The sequence below is a fragment of the Athene noctua genome, chromosome 4 (genome assembly GCF_965140245.1).
Source record: "Athene noctua chromosome 4, bAthNoc1.hap1.1, whole genome shotgun sequence".
Lineage (NCBI taxonomy): Eukaryota > Metazoa > Chordata > Aves > Strigiformes > Strigidae > Athene > Athene noctua.
The window spans coordinates 50,102,807-50,123,458 of record NC_134040.1 but is presented as its reverse complement, the minus strand read 5'-3'; positions in this window follow the sequence as shown (position 1 = coordinate 50,123,458).

Below are 20,652 nucleotides of genomic sequence, written 5' to 3'. Positions count from 1 at the left end.
TGGCTGTCAGGTACAATACAGTGCCCAGAGACATTCCCATCAGAAAATAACCTGTCATAGCTATGTCACAAAAGAATGACATCACTTTTTTTACATTCACTGTACCTTTTTAGACAGGTTCTTTGCATTCCTGAGGCTACTGATTGTTGCCTCTGTAGCTTTTAATGGTTCATCCACTTTCTGTTTTCTCCTGTTTTCTCCACATTTTGGGGTCAAGATACCATGCTCCACGTCTGATCTTCTCCCATTTTGGGGGGGAAGGAACCTAAAAAAACCACTGTAGCAGTGTTCTTTCATCATGTTGGCATTTGTCTCTCATGCCATAGGCAGTATAGACACTGCTGCAGAACCTGAACACCATCTCTGAAGGGTCTACCAGGGATGATCTTGTACCCTACAACTGTACAGTATAAAGGTGATGGCTGATGAGAATGACCAGCTAGCAATTTCCCCCCATTTTTCTCCACAAAGGCAAACAGTATTAAGAGTTACTTCTGGGAATTGGTACCCTCAAGTCACCTGACTTTTTTTTTAAACTGTTCTTTGTGAGAACCTGGAAAGGAAGTCTGAGCTTCATACTTTGGGTGTCAGAGGCTGAATAAATGTTTTTTCTATTTCAAAATTGAGTTTATGAACATGGAAAAAACCTAGCTACAGGGTTGGAGAAATGCAAACTTGCAGTTAAGCCAGAACTGGCCCAACTTCAACCTCTTACCTATAACTGTTCAGCAAATATTTTCCCTAAAACTCTCCTCCAGTTTTGACCTGAACTGTATATGGCCTTTGATTATGTATTCAATGATTAAAAGAAAATACAGCAAGAAAAGCAGATAATGGGAAAGTCACTGCCCTATGCTTCACCTTCTTCGAGTTCTTGACACCCCCCACCAGTCCCCCTGCTCTCCTACGTCAGTGCCACAGATACTCTCAGGACTGAGGACTTCTTGAAGCTCCAACTGTAACATCTCACAAACCACATGTTGAGATGGGTCAGAAATGTCCTTCACCTAATCCGAAGCTCACACAGTATTCAACCATATTTTGTTTATTTCACTGGTTTTGGGTATAGGCAAAACCACTGAAAATCTATACATTTTGACCAGCAAAAAGACTGTATGGTTGAGCCCTAAATAATACTTTTAGGTGTCATTCCCCTATATTACTGCTCTACTGCGTGTAAAAAGTAGCTATTATTAAACATTTCCTTTTTCAACTTCACCGTGGATCCTTAAGATACAATTATAGAGAACTATCAAGTGTTCTCTGGGAAAAACAGGCTCCTTTTTAATCTCCAGTGGGCATTCCCTTCCCAAACCATACAAAACCAATTAGACTTCTGCAAATGTAAACATAGGCTGTTTTACCTTAACCTGGCAGGGCAGGCTCCTTAGGTGATGAGAACTCCTGACAGCTAACTGGGGAGGTGAGATCTCCTGGGGATCTCCTGGCTCTTTGACAGCTCTGCTTCCACACTGTTGAATTTCACAGCATGGAAAGATGAAGGGACAGTGGCCTCCCTTTCACAGCTGGTGTTGAGCAAGCTCATGAGGGCATCTTCATCAATACTGCAGTTCCCTCCTCCCTGGAACAACCACCCCAGGACATTCTCAGAGTGGGGAAGAAAGCAACATCTCATTACTAGTATTTTCTTCCATTCACATTTCTCTGCACACACACACACACCCCACCCCCAATCTATAGGACTATTAAACTCAGCATCACAGTTTCATCTGATCTACAGGTATGCTTGTCTTAGCATCATCACAGTTATGAGACAAGAATGAAGTCAGTTTGGAACCAACACATGAATCAGTGTATTAATTTCAGATAAAAATGGACTGCTCCAAGGTGAGGCAGTTAAATAGTAATTTGGACATGAGTGGCTTCCCTGGAAAAAAAGCCCCAAGATTTTCTGAAGCAAACTTACCTAACAGTATTTTTGTTTAATGATACTTACTCCTTGCTTTACTTTTTAATGGGCTGAGCCCTATTAGTCACAACAGGATATCAGAGCTGAGTCAAACAAGTAATTTTGATTTTGACTTGGGCTCTCAGATTCAAACATCCAGAGCCACATTTTTACTTCTTATGTCCAAAGACATTTTGCCTCAATTAAGTAGGTTTCTAGAATCAAAGGGGGCAGGTGGTGGCAGTTCTGGTTTACTTACCAAAGACATAACCCAGTCACAAAAATGCTTGTTACTTGCTTTATGTGTTCATCCAGGGAAACAAAGGCAGTCAGTGTGCCTTCCTTTTCTCTTGCTGCTACCTTCTTGGAAAGCCGTGTACATATGGTTTTGCCTCGAGACTCCTTGCCACTGCAGATATTAATGCAAGACAATCTGAAACACCCTTTGATTGACTGCAGTGACAGCTGTCACCACACAGTCAGTATTAGACAACAGCCTAAAGCTGCATCCTATGTTTGCACATATGCCTTTGGATCACTGGTGGTGCAGTTCACCACCAGACACAGCATGATTTTTGCAAGGAATAGCTTTAGCAATTTGATCCAGTTGTGAAGACCACCTTCACAAACAAAAGAAAGGGCTGCAGCTGCTATATCAAACAGCACAGCCCCAAGGTTTGGATGCAAGGCTTGAAATAACCTGCCACCTTCAAAATAGAAAACCCTAAAAAATTGAAGTTCAGAGCCTTATGTGCCCATCACTATGCCCTTCTGTCATTATTAGAAGTGCAGAGGGAAGAATAAAGTGACACTGTTTATTTTGCCTTAGCTAATTCAGCCTGTAAAACTAACCACCAGTGCAGTGATCTCCTTATGTTTTTGTATCACTCAGAACTAATCCTGACTGGTCTCTGAACAGGTAGTAGGATATCTATTAATTTACCACTATCATCGAGGAAGGCAAAGGAACCTATCTTTTAATGGAAACTACTCCCATGACAAATTGAGGTAAATTTTAATTTTAATTCTTAAATTCCTTTTCCCACTAATCTCACAGAGAAGGGGGCATTCAGAGCTATTTGTGTTGCTGTCTCCATCTTGTCCTGTACTCACTGTAGTCGTGTCTTGGAAGCTGTTACTTTGCTTTGTGTGTCCTCCATATGATCCAGCACCTCCTGAAAGGGTTGGTTCTCCTGTTCATAGTCATTGTAGCCAGCCTTGCTCTTCAAAAGCATTTCAGGATTCAGGACACCTGAAACTTCTCTCAAGAGCTGCAAGCCAAGCAAAGACAGCCTGTGTTCAAAAATAATCCCACTGGAGGAAGCCTGCTTGGGAGCTGTGCAAAGCACTGCCCAACATGAAAATCTCCTCAGGTCTAATGGCAATTAAGGCAGCTCATGATGCAGAAGCCTCAATTTATAGACCTTTTTCAAAAATCTCTCAAGTATTCACTGCAGCTCAGGCTGCTTGCTAGATCTGTGAATCACGCTGAAATTCTAGTCCCTGCCATCTTCAATGGCAATCTGCTGTACCCCATGGGAAGTTTTCCTTCTGCTGCTATTAAGTTTCCTTCCTTTCAGTAAATCCCTTGTTTCATGATTCCATTGCGCCAGTAACAGCAGCCTGGAATCAGGGAGAGCCTGCTGTTGCCTGATCTCACAGACCAGAGACCCAATTCCTTCTTCTGAATTCTAAGGCTTCTCCCAGTGGACCCATCCATTATCATATTGCATCCAAGCCTTAGTTGAGTATATCCCCTCAGACAAGGCTAAACAATACTAAGGACCTTCACCCAGGGGTCTCCACCTTCCATGTCATGAAGCCTGTTCCCTTCCAAATGTCTCCCACTTCTCCCCTGTTCCTTTTGAGACATACTAGATTCAAAAAGCTTAATTTTGCCACTGTATTTGGTCACTGTCCTCCATCTGTAACATCCAAACAAGCATATTCCAGAAGATCCCCGCTGCACAAGAGACAAGAACCTGCTAGGTTTTGCTTGCATGAAGCAGAGAATATTAAAGAACTGCAGACTGTGAAAAGAGCGATGATTCTAGAAACAGACTGAGAAATAAAGTTAATGCTATCCTGGGCATATTCCTAAGTTATCAATTTTGATTAGATTTGCTTCCTGCTCTATGTCTATTTGTATCAAGGCCTGTCGATAGTTTAGCAGATAATAAGTTTTCTGTAATATGTTGATAGCAGGCACTAGATTCCTCGATTAGCCCATCTGTAATACTGTTTCACAATTAACTTGCTGACAATTTGGACCTACTGTCTAAATCTAAGTTATCTTTCATATCTCTTCTTGGTTTTACTTTGGAAAGAAACACAAGTTGCTGTAGGTTTTTTTCAGTTGACAATAGTAGCTGCATGCTAGGTTAGTTTGCTGCTCTCCAGAGAAAGTGTTTAACCAGGATTATAAAATCATTACTTTTGGGGAGATACTTTTTTCCAAGTGCGGGTAGAGCACAAAGGGATGCTGGTTCAGACAGCACTCTATCTGTGCAACGTAATCCCTCCTGGCTTGCTGCAGCCGGCTGAGCTTGGAAAGACAGACCTATGTTTTGAAACACTTCTTCCTTTTCTTCCATGGAACTGTGGGTGAAGATTTCAGCATGCTCTTTTGAAGGGTAATTGAGACAGGCCACTTTCTGCCATACACAATCATGTTATCAGATGAAGGAGGAAAGCCATCTCTGAAGTCATCTAGACCTTTTTTCAGGAATATCCAGCGCTGACCATTAAGTGAGTCCGAGAACCTCAGTCTATTTTCTCGAAAGTCCTTACAAGACATTTTCTCCCTTCTGTAAGTAAATTATATTAAGAAGAGCCTAAAGGCTGTATTCTAATGAAAGAAACTGAGGTACATTTAGAGAACAAGTGGATATTCAACTCCAAGTATGTTTACCCACACTGGCCAGCAGTTTGCTGCTACTCGGGTTTTGAGAAAAGTTTATAAAACACTGACTTAAACTGTATGAAGAACATGCAAAAACCAGCATTTCCAGTTCACAGAAAATCCTGGGATTTCAAAAATTTATATTTAAGTAAAAAATTGGTAATGTTATAGAGCTTCTGTTTCAAGACATTGATTTTATACGTATGTATATTGCTTCAATAACAAAAATATTTTAAAGCTGTATGTTCAAGATAGGCAGCATTCCTCACAAATCTCTCATTTCAGTTGACCACAACTTTTCCAGCTTTCAGCCACTCCACATTTCATTGGTGGCCTACCTAATTAGTTTAATGTTTCAAGCAAAATAGATTTGGCAGTTTCAGAGAATGATTTACAAGTTGGTGGCTGAACCAACCATTTTCCAGAGCTTGCAGAAACAGTGTCCAACCTGCTGTTTCCAAGGTGGTTCAGGTTGTTGCAGGGGACACTAGTAGGAGGGTGGCCATGGCAGCCTGGAGCAGGCAAACTGGAATAAGAGACCCTCTGACTGTTTTCTGGAAAGGTCAGAGGCTGAATTAACTCCTGGGTGGTAGAGATTTGTATCTCCAAACACTATCTGAGGAACTTTACAAGTACAGTGGCAGAGTGATTTAGTTACAAAACTCATTTAAATCCTCTTAAATCTCTTAAATCTGTAGAGATTAAATACAGGACAAGAAAGTAGTGATTTAATACTTACTGTCTTCACCAGAACAACACTGACTATGCTATGGGAAGGTAAAGACTCTGCTACAAAGCTCATGGCAAAACACAAGACAGGCATCACTAAACCCCTCCCATCCTGCATTTTGCACATACCAGGTATTGATGGAGAAATGCATGTGTTGACCCTACATTATTTTTAATATTTCATGTTCAATATACTCTCACCCTAGTTTGCTCTGTTTCAATTATTCTTTGGATGCTAGCAGGGCATTTCTTTTTTTCTGTCAAATCTTTCAGCAGCTGGGAAGTGTGCCTATTTTCAGCAAATACTGACGTGCTGCTACAAAGCCATGCACAAGCTAGTTTAGATTCCTCTCTAGCAATGCAAAGCCAGATCCAGAGATTTTTCAACTACACAGCACGGGTGGGTAGTTCACAGATGCTCCAGGTCCAAGTTCTAAGCAGACCCTCAAACTCCTGCTGCAGAAAATGCCACCAGTCACCTCTGCAGGAGCAGCAAGGCCTAGGAAGAACAGTGCTTGCACGGCTATTGCACCCTCTTTGCCTTTTCCTCTGTGCTTATTTACATCAAAGCAGCACCGCCCCAGACACTGTGGAGACATCTGGTCAAGGCTTTATCTCTTTACATACAAACATGAGCTAACACTCAGTCCTAATGACCACTACAGCCCTGACAATATCTTGGTCTTCGATGTATCTCCTGGGGCATATACAGGTTCTGCATACACAGCGCAAGTTCCTGGGTGCCCAGGTGAACTCTAGGGCTCCTTATCTGCAAGGCTTAAATCCCCAGTCTTCTAATTTTTTTAAATTATTTTACAGTCACAAATACCTTTTACTGAGCAGACTTCCACTTTGAATATCCCCTACAAAACTTCTAGCAGCTGTCTGACTTGAGACAGACACCAAACTCAGTTTTCTGTTGCTTCACCTCAGCCTGCTCACATTCTGATTACTCACTCTTGACTTGCTCCCACATCCACAGAACTCACTTCTTCCACCTAGATTTCATGATTGAAGTTGTACATGGTATTATCAGGTCAGACTGCTTACCATGTTCGTGGTTAGTTTCTTTTTTAGCTCTATTGGCTTAAAAGGCACTTTTAAGTGGCAACAGACTGCTATTTTAATTGCTAGTTTCAGTGCCTTAGCAATATAGTCCTTGCTTGCTGAAGCATAACAAAACTGAATAGCCTAAGAAGTTTGCTTTAGATATGATTAATGTACTTGTAATATCAAATACTGCAATATCAATACTGGCAATATTTCACATTTTATACAGAGTTACTCAGGAATTGCTTAATCCAGAAACAAAATATTTTCTAATAAGGTATTATTAAGAACTATAAGTATGTACCTGATACTTTACAGCTGATAGGGGAAAAATAACGTCTTATTCCGCATTAACTGATGTATAGAAAGTTACCTCCATGACACTGCAAAAAACCTTCCAGGGAATATGTAAAATCTGCAAGAAAACCTGCAGCAGTTAACACGTCAGCAAGTGTCACTCCAGACAGGGAAGGCGCTAGTTTTAATTCCCTACTGGCATAATAAACTAGGCATGTTTGCACTTGGTTGTTGTGGAAACCAGATTCACAACTCACTATCTGTCTAGAGCAAACGCTTTATCCACACATAGAAACATGCAGAGAACTCTTGGGGACTGCAGAGAAAAATATTGGAAATAAAGCAAAATTTTATTTTGCTACAACATATCTTTTCAATACCAGAACTTATTCATGACTGAAGAATCAAAGTCTTTGCTGCTGCTGGAAGATGTTGCAACACACTGTTCAACGTGCCTTTACTAAGTGTTCTTCAATATTACTCTCAAAGAAAAATAGAAGCAAATTCCCTTTTTCTGTTGGGGGCCCCAGAGCTGGACACAGGACTGCATGTGGGGTCTCATGAGAACGAAGCAGAGGGGGAGAACTCCCTCCCTTGACCTACTGGCCACATTTCTCTTGATGCAGTCCAGGACACAGTTGGCTTTCTGGGCTGTGAGCACACATTGCTGACTCATAGTCACTTTTCCATCCACCAATACCCCCAAGTCCTTCTCAGGGCTGCTCTCAATGCACTCATGGTCCAGCCTGTATTTGTGCTGGGATTGCCCTGACCCATGTGCAGCACCTTGCACTTGGCCCTGTTGAACTTCATGAGGTTTGCACAGGCCCACCTCTCCAGCCTGTCCAGGGCCCTCTGGATGGCATCCTTTCCTTCCAACATGTTGGCCACACCACACAGCTTGGTGTGCTTTTCTTCTTTTCCATTTGTTGCAGTCCAGAAGTGCTCTTTGCAAATCCATCAAAGGGCTCACAGGCTCTGCTCCTTGCAAAAGCAATTATAGAGCTTCAGAGCTTGTTTAAAGCAAAAGCACCAGAACAAACATTTATTGAATTGATAACCACTGATTAGGTAACCTGGTAATGTAAAGAGAATCTAGGTCTGGGCAAAACAGAACCAATAGCTGCTCATTTCCAAATTTCCAACCTATAATCTTATGAAATGTTACTCCATCTGTGAACACTGAAACCACATATGCTGCTTAATGCATTAGAGAACTTAGCAAGAAGTAATTTACAGAAAAACATCTTGGTGCCCTGACAGAGACCTAGGTGACATCTTTCCTTCTTTGCTTTTATTTTTAATAGGATCTAATTTTCTGATTTACAACAAAACCAGAGAACACTAAATCTGAAGTGTTTTATTTTGGCTTTTATAGATCCTTAACCTATATATGAACTATACACAAAAAAGAAAACTTAAAAAAATTAATGCAGGAAAAGTTTTTATAGTAAGTTCTTAAAATACTCTTTTCTATACTTAAAGTTCAAAAAAAAACCCCAAAACACAAGCTTGTTCTCTATAATCCCAACGACTACAGTCATGCTTAAGAGCTTTGTATAAAAATAAAGTCTTTTTTAAAGCAGCTCTTTACCTTGTATTAAGTATAAGTCACAAAACACTTTAGCTCATCCTCAAAGAGAAAAGCTAAATCTTAATAAATACATATATAGCTCAAAAAAACATACAAAATGGAGTAAAGAGTTTATCTTTTAACCTTCTAATACCGCTAAGTACTTCTTTTAACAGAAATCCATATCTACAATGTTAATTAAGTAATCATACTCACAATAAATATGTATGCTTCATACTATGCTCCACCAAAAACCAACTTGCATATTTTTACCTCTAAGAAACAATTAATTTCACTGTCCACCTACCCCCTCCTCCAACAAGAAGAAATAGGTTTTCTCCCCTGTGAATTTAAGCATTCCTAACTTGATTAGCTCATGGAAATCAGACCAATGAGTGTGCAGGAGGGAAAGGGCTTAGGATATAAATGCTCACACTGGGATTTTTGCTATGTGGGTGTAGGATTGGTTGGAGGTTTTTTTAAAAGTAATTAAGAAAATTTTTAGTTTTATTTCAAGATGAACAAATGTTGTAAATTTGTGGGTGTGTTTTGTTTACTGTAAATCAAGACAAGTATATGTCATTAAGGCTTTTTCTTATTGTAGATTAACTGAAAGGAAGCATTAAGTCTTATAATAATTAAACTTTTCTGTTTACAAAACCAAAAAGTGTTCTTCTAAAGGATGTAGAGGTTTTTCTTTTTTCATTAAACATTATAAAATGTGCTCTGTCTTACATTAACTGTTTAATAATAAATGTTCCTTAATATGAAAAGCAGTTGAGCTGTGAATACTAACTTTTCAAACAAGCTGCTTTACAGTTATGGTAAGGCTATGTATTTTCAGCTAAAATATTACTGACTTCTCTTTTTTTATTTTCTCTAGCTCCATACAGGAACTATTGCCTTTATAAAACTAAATGCTATAATGCTGTTTCTATAGAGGTATTAAAAAAATTTAATAGTTTTTTCTGACTGTTTTAAAATAATCTGAACAAAGACAGTTTCCTATGTAGTTACTTCCAAGATGATTGCTCCTCTACTAAAAGTGTTTTATTTTAGTAAATCAGTGACTTTATTGTGTGTTACAGTGGGTTAGTATTAAGTTAGTTTGTTTTTCTGCTTGTTAATTTAAAAATCAGCTCTGTAGTTCTAGTTTCTTTTCACAGAAACTTGATCCATGATGACAGCAATTCAGGATGCTGAGATGAGGTTTTATCACCAAAAGTGCAGGATCAAGTGAGTTAACTGGTCTGTTCACTTAAATGCTATACTGAAGTCTTTAATAGAGCAAAGGTGCCTGAAAGCAGAAGCTAGGTATGTTAAGATGCTATATAAGGAGTTAATTAATAAATGCTGAGTATATGAAACATTAAAGTATCTTCTTGGATACCAGAAAGTTTGCTTTTGTCCTAGTGAGTTAATAACAACCCACACAAGTTCTGCTGTTATCTTTGCAGTTGTTTCAGACTCAAATTGAGGCAAAACCAAATTTACTGGTAACTATGTAGGCATGTAAGGGATGATGTATTCTTTATGCTCTAATTGGCATAATTGCAGTACAGCATAACCTACTGACCTGGCTTAGACTATCCCTTTTCAAAACAGCTGTGTCAAAATATTTGTGAAGAAGAGCAGATGACAGAAACCAGATTTATTTCCCTTATCCTCTAGAGGATTAAGCTTGTTAATCCTCTCTGGATGTTGCTGGAGAGGGACCTCCACATGTGGCAGCAATAGGCAATCCTGTAAAGGAAGGTATGGAAAGTGTTCATAGAGAGCTTGCTGGCAACTTGATAGTTAAGCTCCTACTGACTGCTACCACTGGCAGCATCCAGCCCTTCAGGATTAGACTTTGCGCTAGCAAGTGTCTGTACTTGATGTAAGTGGAAAATGTGTGAATTCCCTTCTAAATGGACATTCAAAAGAAGGCATTAAACTTCTATTATGTGGTTTTTTGCACCAGAACTTTGAGTGAGTCACCAGAAGAGATATTAGACTACCATTTACAGGTGTATGGTGTCCCTGCTAGCACATTACCACACCAGCTCTGCACAGCTTCCTGACTAAACTCTGAGACTACTTTATTTCTAGTACTAAGACTCTCCTGGTACCTCCAGCATCAGTGGTGCCTAACAGCTGGAGTGTGCTTTGGCAGGCACTGCACATGGATGTGCTTCCCACACAGAATCCCAAGAGGTTTAACGGTTTCAGGAAAGCCGGAGCTAACCTGAACCAGTAGCTTCAGGTTGCCACTGGCAACCTCTTAGCAGATATGTGCTTAGGTGGTTATAGCTGGCTGTGATCTTTCTGTCATCATGATGAAAAGCATTTTAGTGAGGAAAATCTTGGCTCGTTTTAAATGGGAAGTAATATTAATTATTTTGGACCCCTAACAATGCCATATTTCATCCTTAATTTTAATTTGATAGTCCATATCTGTCTGTATATAATAATCATTGGATAGAAGTTATCAAATAATTAGTAATAAAATATATAAAATAATGTCTAATTTTGTTCTACAGTGTAAATAAGTAGTTACCTGAAGGAAATAAAATAAACTATGCAATTTAAGAGCTAAGCTTTCTATTGCCTTGTATTAAAGGTAGAGTAACAAAAAACACTGAATAGAAATCTTTTTTGACCTTGTTGAGGCTTCATATTCAATGCTGACCATATTTGAGATGTATTGTGAAATAATTTCCCTGAAAAGAGGAGGGGGAGGGCAGTATCTCTTCTAAGGAGCTTTAGATACTGTTCTCCCTTACCCTGCGTCATAAGGGCCTGAGGAAAATAACCTGAATCTGTCAATGAAATAGTGAACAGCTGAGGAGGGAGGAAGAGTTCTAAGTGTGAGCTATTGGCATTCAATGCCTGAGTCACTCTGCACAGCTCTGCTCTCTACCAGAACAGGCCATGTAAATCAGTCCCTAAGCAGTATGGGAAGTGAAACATAAGCCTGGTGGTTTGGCATTTTTAGAACTGTTTTGGTTTGCATGGGGTTTTTTTATGACAAGTGAGCAGCTTCATTGAAAAGGGAATCCATGAGATCACGTATCTACTAGGTCTGTGAAGACCCTACTCTGGCTGGCAGTACATTACCTCAGATGAGTAAGTATGGAATAGGGGGAAATGCTTGGAGTATAAATATGCTGGGAAATATCTCCAGAGATTCTTTTTTCTGGCTTTGGGAGGTGTTCAAGAATATAGGAAACTTTTTTGATCATCATAAATGAAATATTTGTTCTTGTGTTCTGCTCCATGCTTGTGATTTTTCACTGTAATTCAAGGTAAGAGAAGAGAATTTAGTGTAGTTGTAGCACTGATTAAGGCTGATTTGTATTTGCTTATGATGCTGTACAGAGCTGTTAAAGTTTGGTTGAAGAAAGACCCATAAATAAAGAATTAACACTTCACTACTGGGTCTAAAGCTGTGGTTTCATGTAACAATTCCTAGGGCAGGAAATCAGGTTAATGAGGTCCTTACTTCCTTACCCCCATTTCTGGGCTGTTACTAGTTGCTCACCCCATTTTTTCCCAGTGGGAATAAAGAATTGGTGGTTAGCAAAAATGTAAACTGACCTTTAGGTTAGAAGAACGATTGTGGATAAATGAGGCAACATTACGAAACACTGTGTTGCCAGTGTGAGGAGCAGCAGGTTGGAACACCACCTGCCAAGTGCCTGGTGAGCGTGTGAGCAGTGAATAGACAGAATCTGAGGTCAGTAGGATGTAGAAGTGGAAATAAAAACTATGTAAACACTTTGTAATAAATTGGGAGCTCGCATACAGTGTAGCAGCATTTGTTCTAGCAATGGTCCCCCTTCAACACACTTGAGTGAGTTTGTCATTATTCAGCATGTTGCCCCGGTCCCGGCTGGTCTGAGACCTGCAAGTGGTGCACCGTGTGAGCTGTACAGGACATTGAAGATGACAGCGGTGTGCATGTATGCCAAAGAGGAATGTGATGTCCAGCCTACAGTATTCATACATCTGGTAAGCACCAGACAACAGTGCCTGGCTGCGTGAAGCTGCTGGTATGTGGCTCTTCTTTTTCTCTTGAATCATCTGGTAAATACTAGACAGATTCACCTGGCTGTGGGAAGATGCCAGCATAAGGTGTCATTTTTTTTCTCTTAAATCATGGGCTCTGGGCTTTCCAAGGAACAAAAGCTATATATGCAAGCTTTAAAGCAGCTATTGAAGGCTGCCCAATGTTCAGTAACGGACGATCAACTGCATGAGTTATTGCACTGTATATTGAGGTATTGTATGTGGTTCCTGGCAGACAGAAGTTTTGATTTAGCATTATGGTGATAGGTCAGACAGGAGTTTAAAACTAAAAAAGAGCTGGAGTTTGTAGTTCCTACTTCTGTCTTGTTCACACAGTGATTGATCTACATGGCTTTACAACTGCTAGCGGGAGACATAGTAGAACCAGTCTGTACCCCGTCCCAACAGGAGAAAGAAGTAACTCCCAGTGCTCTCCAGGAGAAACAAGCAGTGGTGGAAAGGGTAAAGATAAAGAATTAGAATCTCAACCCTCACATTTTCCATCTCCCCCACCTGAGGCATTCCTGGTAGAGATTCAGGGGAAAGGGTCTAGTCTAGAAACATGTTTTAGGGAGGCATTAAATAGGGACCCTGTGGTGTTTCCAGTAATCTTAAGATTCAACCAGCAGCTGCAACATAACTCCCTGTCATGCCCAGTTTTTAAAGAACTACAGAAAAGCACCAGTAAGAATAGGCTTCAAAGCCCATTTACAACAGGTATATTGGAAGCAATCTCTCATGGGTATCAGTTGGTCCCATGGGAGTGGCTAGCACTTACAAAAATGGTATTAATGCCAGCACAGTATTCCATCTGGAAAACTGAGTATGCAGATCTCTGTACTCTGCAAACCATGGAAAATTTGACTGACAGTACACTGATAGGCTATGAAATGCTGGTTGGAGGAGGGCAGTGTATGGACCCCCACGTTTAAGCCCGGCAAGATGAGCGCTTGTGTACCCAGGCCTCCTGAGCTGCTCTAAGAGCATGGAAAAAGGTACCTGATGAAGAATACAGAATGGGTTCCTTTGCGACCATCTGACAAATGTCTCAGGAGTCATATGGTCAATTTGTAGATCGTTTACAGGCGGTGATTGTGTTTACAGTGGCGCTTGCACCACTCGGGGGAAAAACCCAGGAGCTTGGGGGTATATCCGAATATATATCTGAAAGCTTGTCATTATGTGGGTACCCAGAGCCACAAGGCACAGCTCCTGGCCACAGCCTTACCGGTAGTGCAAGGACGACATCAAGCGGCACCCGGGGAACTTGCTTCTGATATGGAAAGCCTGAGCGTTTTAAAAAAGATTGTGAACAAGGAAACGAACAAAACCCATACCTTCTAGACCTTGTCCCATGTGTCGGAAAGGATTTCACTGGGCTAAGCAATGTCGGTGAAAATTTGAGAAGAATAGCATGACTCTTTCGGGAAACGGGAGGAGGGGCGCCGAGGCCCGGTGCCCCAACAAATGCCTGGGCCTGGGGGAACAACCCCCAAGCAGTCCATAGCCAGGCCCAAGGGTTCACCAGCTCTGTGCAGCAACAGCTGGCAGCGCAGGGTTGGACCTCCTCATTACCACAGAATTGATCCTTAAAGAGCCAGACATAACCTATCTGGCTTCAGCTGGAGTCTATGGGCCAGTACGCTCAGGAATAGTAGGTTTAGTTTTGGGCTGATCCAGCATGTCCATGCAAGGACTGAGAGTAATTCCCAGGGTAATTGGTGCAGACTGTCAGGGTGAGATAAAAGTAATGTTGCAGACATCAGGGTTTCATGTACTTTCCCAGGAACAAAAATAGCTCAGCTTGTGATATTGCTGTATTGGGTGCCCCAGGCAGCTTTAGCTCAAAGGAGTAGTGCTGAATTGGGTAGTGCGGAAGTTAAAGACATTCTATGGGCCACTGCAGTTCAGACAAATAAACCCACTGTGGCAATAAAAATTCAGGGCAGAACTTTTGAAGGTCTTATAGACACAGGAGCAGATGTTTCTATTATCACACAATGTGACTGGCCATCGGATTGGGAACAGCAAAATGTCCTGCTATTGGTTACTGGCATAGGTGGCACATCTGCCCCACAACCAAGCAAGAGGGTCTTGCCTAGTGAGGGTCTGGATGGACAGAAAGGATGGAGAGAAGCTGTATATAATGGATTGTCCCTCGAATCTAGGAGGAGGGGAGATTTGTTAGAACAATGGAATGTAGCCATTCAGACCCAGCCTTTTGGCAAGGGGTCACGATCATGATCCCTGCCTACAACTGACTTGGAAAGTACAAAAGGTGATGTGGGTTGATCAGTGGTCCCTAAAAGGGGAGAAATTACAACATTCCCAATGCTTAGTTCAAGAACAGCTAGAAGCAGGACACATTGAACCCTCTAATAGCCCATGGAATACACCTATTTTTGTAATACTGAAAAAAGAGATGAAAGCGACAGTGTTTATAGAAGATGCTGACACTGTGATGCTGCATCCTTTGTCTGTCACCATAAGAAATAAACTGATTAAGGCTGCCCCACTGGCATATAAAAATGTAATCATGAGTCTTTTGATTAATGAGATGGGAAATCCCCTTTGTAATGTGATAGAAAAAAATACAGCAGCTGTGTGACCTTGGAGAGTGGGGCCCCTGAGGGAGTGCAGGGAATCAAGACTCAAGACATCCCTAAAGGCAGTGAGAACAGGATTTCTCACAAGGAAATGTTTACAGCTTTGTTAAAAGATGTCATGTCTTGTGAAAAAATTGATGCTGTTCCAACTGACAAGCTGTGGCAAATATATACACAGAGAGGCTGACTAAACCTAGCAAGACTGTGCAGAGTTCTAAAACTAAGGATCCAGAGGCAACTCAGCCTATGGTGCCCCTTCTTGAACCTTAACGGGACCCTCCATCTGCTCACGGAGGGCCCCCTGAGTGGATCGATGGTTCCAGGGGTGAAAGAGGATTGGTCCCCATTTTCTGACTTGTACCCTTTGCAGGAGGCAAGGGAGGTGAATCAATATTATGATCGGCACAAATAAATTAATAGCCACCTCCAGGGCTGTCAGTGTGGAAGGATCAATGACCCCCTGTGGAGCTTAAAATTATTTTTGGTTTTTGGAACAATTGGTCGCTGCAAACTGTAAATGCCTTAATTGACACTGGAGCAGAGGCCTCCTTAATATATGGGAATTCCAGGAAATTTAAAGGACAACCTATAATTATTACAGTTTTGGAAGGAAAACAAATTGAAGCTGTAATAAACACAAATAGAAATGAAAATAGGAAACCTCCAAAAATGATTGTATTCAGTCAGGATTGTCCCCATTCATGAATATATAATAGATATAGGCATTCTAAAAGGACTAACTTTAAAGCTTTCTGATGGTCAGTATCAATTTGGAGTTAAACCTTGTATTAGTGCCAGACCTGTAACAGCTTGTAGAGTAAAAATGCCTCCTGTGCAGATTCCAGCTGCAACTGAGTTAGTCACAATGAAGCAATATAGAATTCTGGGAGGACATGAAGAGGTATCACAGACAATTAAAGATTTATTAGATGTAGGAGTTTTAAAGCCAACCACCACAGCTTGGAACATTCCAAAACGGCCTGTCAATATAAGTGATGGATCCTGGAGAATGACGGTGGATTTTCGAGATGGAAGGTTGCAGACTTGTGCATGTTACCAAGAGGGTTCCATGCAGAGAACTGAATTACAAGCAGCCATCCTAGCCCTGCAAATGCTTCTGAAGAGGGAAATAAATATGGCCACCGTCTCAGCGTACGTAGTTAAGGTTGTACAGCGACAGAGATGGCGTTAGTAAAAGAAATTGATGATAGGAAACTGTTGTCTATATTTTTAGTCTTGCAAGCGTTGATTGACAAGCGTCAGCACCCTCTGTTTATCACCATTTTCGATCACACGTTGATTTGCCTGGATTGCTGACAGAAGGGAATGCCCAGGCAGATGCGGTTATAGCAGCCACTCTAGCCTTTCAAAAAGCTCAGGCTTCTCATGATTTTTTTCCAAAATGCACAAAGCCTACAGAAGACATTTGACCTGACTAAATCACAGGCTTTGGATATCATCCGAGCTTGCCTAGACTGCTGGCAAGCAGTACCCCCCTGTCAATGCAATGAATCCCAGAGACCGGGAAGCCAATGAAATTCAACAAACAGAGGGCAAACATCGCTTGGTCACTTATGGTGGGTTCACATAATGGTTGATACATTTTCTGGGATAATACATGCCACTGCAGCCTCTGGGGAAAAGGCCATACACATATGGAGTCATTGGTTGAGCTGTTTTGTGAACATGGGGGTGCCAAAAGAAATGAAACCCGATAATGATCCTGGCTACACAGCTCAAAATACAGCTATTTTTTCAGCAATGGGAGATTCGGCATAAGACGGGTATTCTATGTAACCCCATGGGACAGGTAATAGTCAAATGTGCACAGGCTACACTAAAAGCCCTGATTTTAAAACAAAGGATGGGGAATTCTCTGCATACACCATATAATCAGCAAGCAATGGCTTTAAATACTCTTAATTTTTTGAACATAAATCATTTTGCCCTGATGGCAGCAGAACATCATTTTAGCACGATGGACTCTATAGCTAAACCGCAGGTCTTGTATAAGGATCCCTAAGGAGACCCAACCTGGAGAGGGCCAGCAGATCTGCTGGTGTGGGGGTATGCTTGTGTTTTGTCACCCACAGATTCTCAGTGGATACTGGCAAGACAAGTCAAGCCATATCATGAACTGGAAGGATCAACCCTTCAACCAATACCCCAGATCTTTCAACTGATGGAGCAGGAATTGGTGCACAGGGTACGTTCCCCTAGGAACCCAATGACTGCAGCTATCGCTTGGGGAAGTCTAAAACAACAGAAAGCAGAAGACATGATGGCATGGGTAGGAGCAATGCCAACATCGGAAAATACCTTTCTTGCTTATTGGCCCTTATTTCAACCAACTCGGTGGTAAGTATAAGCTGGTGGGTTTGGTTTGTTTTGTTTTTCTGGGAGCAGCTGGTCACATATACTGGGCACATGTTATCAACCCACCATTTTTGCCCTGGTAAGTTGGTGGGATCCCGATGTACCAGTAGCCAGTACTGATACACAGTGGACTGGAGGGTCTTGACTTCCTCCTCGAGACGCAGAGAATCAGTCACATTGTTTGAATGTTGCCAATATAACATTGTATGCAGATGCCCCCTCTGTGTCTGTCAGGAGGAGGGGGTGCATGTGTACCACTGCAAGCCACAACAGCGCCTGTATTTTAGAAAAATGAAGGGTCATAGTGACATCACAATCATACAAATGGTGGGGACTGTAGGACATGGAAATATAACAGCTAACCCACTCCAGAATGTCCCCACCTGCCATAGCAGAGAGTTTAGTGAAGATGCGATTAGGCCCCAATAGGCTCCCTGCCATTTGAATATAGGACGTATTTTAAATGTTAGTATGCATGATGTTGCAATTGAGGATTGGGGGTCTCAAGGATTTTTTGGTAGCAATGGCAGTCATGGTGACATAAATGGGGTATCACACGCAGCATTTAGTGGATGGCTGGGGGACTGTCAGGACCCTTATTGCGAGCCTGGTGGAGTGACCACTATAGCCCTTGGCATGACACGCCGTGGAGGTTGGGATTACCCTTTATCAAGCAGTCTCACTGGCATGAGAACTATATGCTGAACCAAACAAGTTTTAGCCTTAGTAATAGCAGCCCAATTTATTGTGAGGTCACTGTCTGTACAACTTACCCTTATATTTTGTTGGCTGGAAAAGAGGCACAAATAAGCAATAGTAGTGGCTGATATCAGATCATTGGCTAATTTAGATGTCTATCTATGGCCAATGTATCTAGCTATAATCTTACAGTAATTTTTCCTTTGAAATGTAGATCTGAATTACGGCTCCCAGTCAATCTTACTCACCCTTGGGAGGGTGACTCTGTCTCAAGAGCTTAACTGAGACAATCCAACAAGTTATGGCAAAATGACAAAAGTGATTCATTTGATGGCTGATAGCCTTTATTATCTCGGCTATTATAATTGCAGCCACAGCAGTGGTAGCCTCTATGGCCCTTGTACATTCTGTTCAAATAGCCCATACAGCAGCACAGGTTACAAATAACATTACCAAAGGATTGATCATGTAGCCAGTATTGACAAGCAAATACTCAATCAGAGGCATTGGAGGCTGTTCTGACTTGGATCAGGGATAAGCAGAAGGCACTGTCTATGCGTTATGTTGTTGCATTGATTGGGAACACGGGAGCAATCTCTGTGTTACCCTACTAAAGTATGACACGGGTAATGGCACAACATGGGAGCTAGTTAAGATGCATTTACAAGGAGCCTTTTCTAGCCATCTGCAACAACATGTTACTGAACTACATCATTTGTTACAGCATGAATTGGTTGAGATTCAGAAGTTGACACATGATAACATCATGAGAGAGGCAAAAGTTTGTCCTGGCTCAGTCCTAGGCGTTGTTCTGCAGTTCTGAACCTACAAATGTGGGTTTTGGCAGGCCTAGGATGTTTAATTTGTTTTACAGGGTTTGCCATCCTGCGACATGTATGAGGCTCACAGTGCAGAAGGCTGAACTGCAACCAATTGCAAGGATTGCCACAGAAACGAAGCTACAAAACAAAGAAGGGGGAGATGTAGGAATAAAGAATTGGTGGTTAGCAAAAATGTAAAGTGACCTTTAGGTTTGAAGAATGACTGTGGATAAATGAGGCAACATTATGGAACACCATGTTGCAAATGTGAGAAGCAGTAGGTTGGAACACCACTTGCTGAGCGTGTGAGCAGTAAACGGACAAAATCTGAAGGTCAGTAGGATGTAGAAGTGGAAATAAAACTATGTAAACACTTTGTAATAAATTGAGAGCTTGCATACAGTGTGTCAGAATTTGCTTTAGGCAATTCTCCCCCTTCAACACACTTGAGTGAGTTTTTCATGATTCAGCGTGTTGCCCTGATCCCAACTGCTCTGAGACTGGCACTTTCCCCATATATAACTTGATCACTTTGCCAGTCTGTGAGTGTAAGTAGAAGCAATTTTTTCTGCGAGAAGACACAGGAATACAGAGCTGATGGTAGGATGAGATTTTTTAAAAAAAAATAGTTTATCTGACAAAGGAGGTATAATTTTAAACCATAACTTATGTTTAAATGAAGTACTGTATTTGTCATGTTATTTCCTGCATGCATCTAGGCACTTGGTGAAAAAGCAGGGCACCTGCCTCTTCAGTCATGAATATGGAAAAAGGTCCAACTTGTTACAGAATTGGAGCCCCAAGGCTCCATATCAAATCACTGATATGCTGAATATGACCTGCCAGTACTTAGCACAGGACTTTCTTTGTTCATTTTAGTGCAAAAATGAAGTGAAACAGCATAGAAAAGATGCATTTGAACACCAATTCTAGGCAAATAAAAGCCTTACTGAAGGCTTTCTTCATAAACAGGTAATGTTTTTCTAAGCTATTTTCTTACTAGTGAAGGGGTCAAACAAATTAATTTCTTACAACTATTAAGCCTCAACTGTGATGCATGAAACCTTTGCTTGTGTTTTGCTTTGTTTGTTTCAAAACTTTGCTTGAGTTTTGCGTCATTTGTTTCTCAAGGACTCCCGACTCCTTAACTATTTCCCTAGGCCTCTTTGTTTAGGCAAGATTAAAACGCTCATTAGGCTCCCTACATAAATCACTGATAGTAGACTCAAGGCCTTCAATGGACACTTGGGCAACTCCTGCAATGGGAAAACTAAGATAAAGGGGACTTAAAGGGATACAGAGACCCTATTATAGGGAGGATGATTTTGCTGATTGAGGAAGAAGGCACCTGGACTGTACTTCACAGCACATGCTCTGGAAAGAAGGTCAACTAGCGAACACCGTGAAGAAAATTATTTACTTCTTCCCTCAACCACCGAAGACCCTCACTCTATTTTTACTAGTCATGCTTGGACTATGTAAATGAATTCTGGGAACTCATTATCATAAGACACCCCTTTCCAGGAAATGTAATGAATATGTGTGATTTGTGTGTATGTAAACTGATGTCCTTTGCTAATTCTTGGGAGCCCTTATAGTGGAGAATCCCCAGAGCAACCCCAGCACTGCTAATAAAGAAT